Below are 8,708 nucleotides of genomic sequence, written 5' to 3'. Positions count from 1 at the left end.
AAAAAATATGTTTTTCACTTTTAATTTTTGTTGTACGCGTATTTCTTCTCAATACTGGGTGTTATTTTTTTCAATTACAAATGTTCAGATAAGTTCTACAAGTTTTAGTTATGAACCTAAGATCTATCTGAATAAATAAAAATACGACTTCCTAGATGCTTCATTTAATTAATTGATTTTTATGAAGCTCCTTAGTTTGTTCAACTTTTTTCCACTAAATTGTATGTTGTTCCTGATATTTTGTGAAAAACATTCTGTATTAAATATGATAAGTAATATATATATATGTGTTGAGCCTTTTCCGAGTTAGTGCATCTGAGCACTTTTACTCTTTGATAACTGGGGATTTCTGCAGAGGCCCATCCATCTCTCTGACTAATTTGTGTATTCCTCATAAGCTTCTTGATTATTCAATGACTGATCTGAGATCTGTGTACCACCCCGTGCGGTTAGTGATTACTCTGAGATTAGATAGTGCTAAGTAGAACAGCCTATCGGTTTTCGCATATAGCTTTGTCCCTTATGTATTTTTTGACCGGATCTTTATACCATGGCACTTTGAAGAGTCTTCGGGGAGCCTGATTTGAGCAACTTGTAGCTTCTGAATAGTAGAGTCGACAGCTTTGCTATACGTGACACACTCTTAAAGTAGTGCTGGTCTAATTATTTGGCTGTAGATCAGCCACTTAATATATATTAAAAAAGTCAACGACTGACTCCATATGCAGACCTGGTTGCTTTAAGCCCAATTAATAATTATATTATCCTTTTGTCTATTAATTATAAACAAAATAATTATTCATTTTATATACATAAGTTCAAGTGATGAAGACAATCACTAATGATCATCATTTTTGCATACACCTTGTTGAAAATGATGTGTTTCCGTCTCATATTATACCATGTGTTTTTCTTCTATAATTCCTTTTGTCTTTAAAATATAAAATAATAATAAAAATACAATTAACAACAACCATAAGGAAAAATCTGTGTATAAACATTTTCAATATTAAAATGCCAAAAGAAAATAAAAGAGCTATTAAGATTGTAGCAAATAAAGCAAAGCTTTCTGTAGAAACCCTCTTATAAATTATCTTCAATGTTTAAATGCTATGGGTTGTAATCCAAAACTAATTGAGTACAATATATTTTCTAAAAGTCAGTTATCGTGCGAAAAACATTATATGGTATCGAAATGGATGATAACTCTACAAACTGATATCAACAGCTTCGGTTTAAACTATTGTTAATTATAATTGTAAAGTTGAAATTAAAAATTTTATATAAAAGCATATCAATAAAATATTTTAACTACTCTAGATATAATTAAAAGCATTTTTTAAAAGTGTGAAAGAAATTGGAATAATATGATACGCTCTTCATAACTTTGAATATAACTAAGCGGAAAATTCATGTTTTGTTACAGAGTTTCTTCTTTGCATTCCATTTAAATGAAATGCATAAATCCGTGAATAACTGAAAGTTCTCAAATGCTTATTATTATTATTTTTATTTTTATTGATATAAAATTATTAAAAATAATAAATCCAATAAAGATTGCTCTATTTTCAAGCCTTTCATTTATGACCAATTAATAACTGAAATAATCCAATTTTAATTGTTTTCCATATGAAGTTCCATGCGCGTTCAAGAACTCACAACGAGTGCAGAATATATAAAGTGAACACCATCGAGAAGTGACTCCCACTAAAGAAAGACTAGAAAAGAAGCATAGCAGGCAAGCAGGCAGGCAGGCAGGCAAAATAAATAATTTTTGAATGGAGCTGCCAACGAATACAAACAGACAGACAAACTGACAACAAAATAACAACGGAACAGTAGCAAACAGTGCCGCCGCAGCACATATGTTGAAGCATAGCGAGCTGCGTTGAAGAATTGTTGGAGCACCAGAGATTTGGTATAAAGTGGAGCAGCGATTTCAGTTTACAATCGACCGTCGCACGATGAAGATAACAAACGACAAGCGGTGTGAACGCGTTTTATAAGACTTTGGCGTGAAAAAGATTTTGAACTATTTCTTATGAAATATGTTGGGCTGAAAAGCCAAAATTTTAATGGTGTTCAAAAAAAATCATGTTATAAAATAATAAATAATTTTTTAATTTAAAAGAAATTAACAATATTTTGTTAAAAATGAGTAAGAAAATGTGGAATAAGATTTTCAAATCGAAATCATCCAAAAGTGCTAAGATACCCGCCAGCGTTTCAAGTAATACGGATATAAATTATAAACGTTGCAGCATTTATGAAGAATATCAGCAATTAAATGGTTTAGTGAATAGTGAAAAAAGCGCACATAACTTAAAAAAATTTAAAGAAAATAAACCCCAAACGAACGAAAATATAATTGCTGCAGTAACCGCAGTGAAAAATGATCAAACCAAAAATGATGTGATTGCACCTTCAATTGCAATTGTCGCTGGCAACACTTTTTTGCAAAGTGTTGAAACAGTGCCCGGTTCCAATCCGAAGCAGCAGTCAACATTCGCAAAAGTTGTCAATACTCTTACGCTTAAGCGCAGCACTCAACAGCAAAAAGATTCAAAATCGTCCAAAGCCCGAGGCAACGGCAACAACAGCAGCAATTGCAATGAAAACGGAAGTGCAACATTAAAAAAAAACAAAACAAAAGAACGATCAACTTCTAAAAATAATAAAAAAAGTGAGTCTACGAATATTGCTACTGTGCCGCCTCCATTGCATGCATCCACTCATTCATTGATATCAACCTGCTCCAGACGTTCTTCACAATATATAATTGTTGTTAGCAAAATTGTTTGTGATGCTCCAAATGCATTCAATGACGATAGCAATGTTGCCGCTTATACAAAAGTCGCTGTCAATGATATTGCAAAACATGCGCGATCGCCCGTAACATGTTGCAATGTTGCTAACTTGACTAACACCAACAAATGCCTGCATGTTTCAAAACGTAAAATAACAATTCATTCCCTTTACTTTATTTAGATTTTGATTTTTGTATTTCTGATTAATGCATCTGCTCACTTAACTTACTAACTCCAACATGAACATACTCGTATTTCGATTTTTTCTAATTTTTTCTTCATCGTATATATCAGATTCCATAAAATTCAAAAGTTGTTAGTAGTGCCGCACCATTGCATCGCGATCAAATAGCAATTTTCACATCTACTATATATGTTATAGAGTATATTCGTATATGAGTATATGGTGACGATTGATTGATTCCAATTGGCATCAAGAATATGATTTAATTTTTAGTTTGAATGGTTAGTTAAGTTTAATTGGTCAGTATTAAAAGATAAGGTCTTTTCTGTTTTCCCTTTATAAGGGTACTCTGCGTCTTGAGTATGGAAAACCTTTTATATTGACACTTATCTCTGTAGTTAACTATTTTCAATACTCTGTCCTTGACACACAATTCAAAGGTGTCAATTCTATGAGTTTATCTATCATTCTAAAATATCATGAACCTTTTAGAATTTATTTCAGCACATATATATAGATATAATATAAGCATATATAGTATATATATATAGTTAATAAATATATGTATTATTTATAATATAAATACATGTATATAATATATTATATACTACTGTATAATATATTATATATTAAATATATCAATCTTTTCGCTTAAACCTAAAAAAAGTTCCAATTTAAGAAAAATAAAAAAAAGTTCCATAAAGCTACAGTTCTAATAGTTGTAATACAAAAAAAATAATTATTCTGATTGATTTAATCTGGGTACCTCCCGTGCGAGACTAATTACTCTAGAATGAATAGGGTAAGTAGGATAGCTGCAATTTCGCAATAACTTCAGGGCTCTGTCTATTTTTTTTGATCGGTCTGTTCAAGGTCTCTTAGCGTATGAGATACACGATTTAGTCAATGAGATGGGTGGGACCCTGTAGTACCCCCAGCTATCAAAGAGTAAAAGTGCCCAGTTGCGCTGACTCGATAAAAAGAATCAACATACAAAAAAAAAAAAATATATATATATATATATGTTCATATATATATATATATGTTTTAAATTTTGTTATTGTTGCTTTCCTTTTAAACGAAATTACCACAGAACTGCAACCATAATATTCAGCATTACTTTTTTACTGTTGAAGACTGACTCCAAGATGTAGACACGACCGATTATTTTATTATTATTATTACTGCTTGGATGATATACTACAGCGATCTTGAAATTTATTTTACTCCTTTCATGTATTTAGATTGATTGTTACAAACCTACTTTCTTAATAAAATATAGTAGTTGTCCTATTTAACCTAAAATAGATATCTGAAGGACGTGCTAGTTAGGTCGAACAACATTAGTACCTTTTCGTAATAGCGGTTTTGAGATTCTTATTAGGTTTGCTTCTTAACGTCACAGAAATATAAAAAAAAAAATAATGTTTACTTTTATTTAAGTCTATTTAAGTACTCGTATATTTAATTATATTTTTAAGATTTAACAATGTTTGAAGAGTTGTGGGGTTATGTGAACTTCAACATTTATAAGAAGGAATACAATCATTACTTCGAGGACCTGACTCGTAGTGTAGTTCCTAACCAAATGAAAAATGTTATTTAACAACGGAAGAAATTAGCTATTGAGGATGGTTTCAAAATTTATACAAACTATAGGAATAATTGAACTGATGGACGATCAAATGAGGTATAGTGATTTAGCTTAGAGATATGTGCAAAGTGTGATATATATGTGAAGTGATAGGAAAGTGGCAATAGGGTATTAATTCTACATATGGACTTGTGCCTTATCTTAACATCTACCTCTTTGAATAATAAACACAATATAATTTGCATATTTGCCTTTACTAAACCCTTGTTTATTAATGAGCATATGTTTTATATATGTATATGTTTCAATATATATATATATATGAAATTAAATATTTATTTGAATTTGTTTCAAAAGATTTAAAATAAATTTTAATCATTTTATAAACAAAGCAATTGCTAATTATTAAATTTATTATGTTTGTGCTGATAATGAATGATCTTAGACCATTTTAAAAAATGATAACATTATTATTTATTATTCGTATATATTATATTTGAATACCGGGTGCAGTTATTTATTACCTGAGACCTGGATGTAGTTTCTTTATATATTTGATTTCGTCTTCAAGAAAAGTATATATAATATAATATATAGCTTTAAAAGCCCCCATTAAGGAAAAATGGCAGAACAACTATGATAAGTAAATTATTTTAAAATAGGGAAATTGATTAAATTATGTGGTTAATGTTATATATTTAATGAGGTTAGGTTTTTATTTCACAACTATATATAAAAAGTTAAGTATAAAATTATTTTTATTTATACTTTACAATTTTAAAATTGTAAGTTAGTAATTTTGGCGCTGTTTCCTTTATTCCACATTTGTAGTGCTTTTGACCAACTAATAGTATTTTTTAATGTAAATATTTAAATCAAGTTAAGCACAATTGCATGCGTGATTTAAATAAGCAGATTTTACGATGACTTAAATTAAATTTAAATTAAGTTTTTGTTTTCAATTTGGGGAAACATAAAAATATCTACAACTAAGCAATGATTGTAATGAGACCCTTTCAGTTTTTAACTTTATTGCTTTTGTTTCTCTTCTGTCACGGTTTCCTGAGTAATTAAAATCAGGAAGCGATTCCTGATAATTAGTGGATAGTAAATAAACATTTCGTTTTGGAAACCAACATATTATTTTAATTATAAATCGAAACTTAGTATATAAAATCAAGAATTAATTACTTCTTCTGGTACATTTTTTGCCATTAATCATTGACAAGTTAAAACCGTTCAAGCACTATTTTAATAAAGTAAGAAACCATAAAGTAAGAAACTTGCAAACATTTTACAAATATTCATTTTTTTACTTATTCATTTTTAAAATTTAAATTGGTTCAAACTTTTATCGTGTGAATAACCTAATGGGTTTTAATGCAATTTTATCACTTTGATGGACTATGATGGCACAAGTTACTTAATCTTCATTGAATAAGTCAATTAAAAAATGCAGAAAGAAAAGCAACAAACGTAGACAACCCTAATCGGTACACTACAAAAAATCTTGTATATAAATTAGACAAAGTATCTAGAAATGAAATATTTATTAATTATTTGATTGTGTATCTCACAAGAAAAATAAAAAAAAATTTGCATAAATAACAGCTTACAATTTATTAAATTGTAATCGCAATTAGGAACTTCAAGAAGCTGTCAAATATAATAATTTTGACAGTTTATTGATTTCTAAGTATTTTGTTATTTTTTTTCAAAGTGGGCGTTCTAATAATGTTTAATTTTTTAACAGAAAAAATACTTCAAACTCAAATATTTAAAAGAAAAGATCAATGGAATTGTAAGAATACAAGACAACAAAGGTGTTGAAGAGGTAAAGCCGCCTTTGTAATTAATTTTAAGAAATATCATTACAGAAAATCGAAAAAAAAAAATTCAAAATAAAAACGATGAGTAGAAAGCAGTTGTTATTAACTGTTTAATTTTAATTTATTTGATATTGTTCTACATTATTTTTTATTTTATTACATAGAAGCATAACCGTTTACTTAACTACAAACACAATAAATTAAAAAAAAAACATTCATAACCAAATGCAATCCTATAAACATATTTACCATAGAGCTAGTTCTTTGCTTACCACTCCAATAAGCTCCGTTTATTATTGTATTTATCGTATGAAAATATACAATTAAAGAAAAATCAATAAATATATATATAAGCATATATATTTAACCAAAATATTGTATTAGGACTCATATTAAGCAGATCGATTATCACGCCTTTGTAGGTAACCAGTGAGCACTCCTCAAAAATAAGAGCGACCGTCTGCTCCGAGTGATCAAAAAGACAATTAAGATCGGTTTTTAGGGCACAATTCGTTATTGTTACATATGGATATTTTATTTAAATTGAGATATCTATGCCCACCATGGTCAGCTGTGATAGAGTGGATGGGTATCTAATGAGAATAGTGAACTAAATTTTCCAGAGCTGATCCAGCTATTAATCTGCATTTTATTTATAAATCTCTATATAACCGATTTACAAAATAATATAGTTTTGACTCTATTTATTACAATAGACTGTACTACTCAAACATGGCGTTGTTGTACTATTTTTTTTCCTTTGTTAACCGATCGCGAATATCTCAGATTTTTTCCATATTCCCTAAACCTACAGCACGTTGTTCTGGTATTTCTTTCGCTGTGTTTGTTGTTTGGGGATTCTCCCTATTTCATTTGCTGCACCATTAATAGTGTGTATAGGGAACAAATATTAGTATAATAAGTGAAATTTTTATTAAGTATATATTATACAAATGCTTATAGTTATATAAACATATTTATTTCAACATTTATGATTTATGATTGCGTCCGTTTAATAGAGTTTTCACTGTGTATGTTAAATAATTTAAAAACGTCAAGAGGCTCACAAAGCTACAGTTCATGTTTTTTTTTTTTTTTGTTAATTATGGACTACATTTTGCGGTACTAGTTTTGTTTATGTGAAGTTTATAGTTCGTTGTTTTTTCCGTGGTCTTCTAAAATTAAGAAATATTAAACATAATTTAATTTGCCACAAAAACATTAAAAAAATTCTTTGCTTGAAATAAGCACATAAAGCTGCAAAACTTACAACATAATCATTAATTAAAGTTACAGTCGCCACACTTGTGTTTCCAAATTTAGTCTTCCATGCAGATGTTCTTAACATTTTTGCGAGCACGAATATCTTTAAGATACTTGTTAGCTCTTCAAATTTGTTCACACGTTTCGTAGCGAGAAATTATTGTTATGAAATATAGTTTTAAGGTTTTATTTCATTTGAATCAGATATAAAATAATTTAGGTTATCTATAATCTTACTGGAGTTTTATATCTACGAGTACATACATCTTTTAATTTATTTAATTATAGACGTGTTTGCTTTAAAACCGTACTTTTTGCATATTATTTTTATATAGACTTTATATGTTATCGTTTAACCAGTTCTGTCCCACAAAAGCCATAGCAATGCTTATTGGACTGTATGTAATCTGAAAAAGGGCTATCTAACAGGGCACGTAAAGATTCTGAATGAAGTGTGGAATCCTGCATGCCTTAAGGTCTTTGATAAGATTAATAGAAGACTAGCTTTTTCTAGCAAATTCGAAGTGGTCATGAGTGACCGATAAACTTGGAGATATAACGAAATTATCTTAAAACAGGGTTCACACTTTGGTATACTAATGGATTCAAAATGGAAGACTCATCAGTGCAGAAGCAGGAATGTAGGGCCGAAATTCCGCAAAGCAATCGCAATGAGAAAAACAGCTTCCTTTTTTCAAGAGATAGATCCATGCCTTAGAGCTGTGTGCGAGAGAGTGCCTACGCAGGGGTACCCGAGGTACCAAAATATGCATTCTTTCGGATAGCCAAGCACCTCTAAAATCATTAGCAAACTCTTCATTCCAATCAAAGTTGGTGTGGGAATGCTTTTAACTTCTCAATACTCTAGCATCGAGGAAAACCTGGTATCAACCACTCCGTGTAATCTCCAAGATTGCATTTATATATCACAAAAAAAAACTGTTTAAGCCATCATTATAAGTATGGTTTGTATATTTTTAAATACTAAAATTCTCAAACCACATTTTAATGATTAGAATTTGTTTTTTTTT

Source organism: Teleopsis dalmanni, chromosome 2 (assembly GCF_002237135.1).
Source record: "Teleopsis dalmanni isolate 2A chromosome 2, ASM223713v2, whole genome shotgun sequence".
NCBI lineage: Eukaryota > Metazoa > Arthropoda > Insecta > Diptera > Diopsidae > Teleopsis > Teleopsis dalmanni.
Note: the sequence above shows the minus strand (reverse complement) of the source record.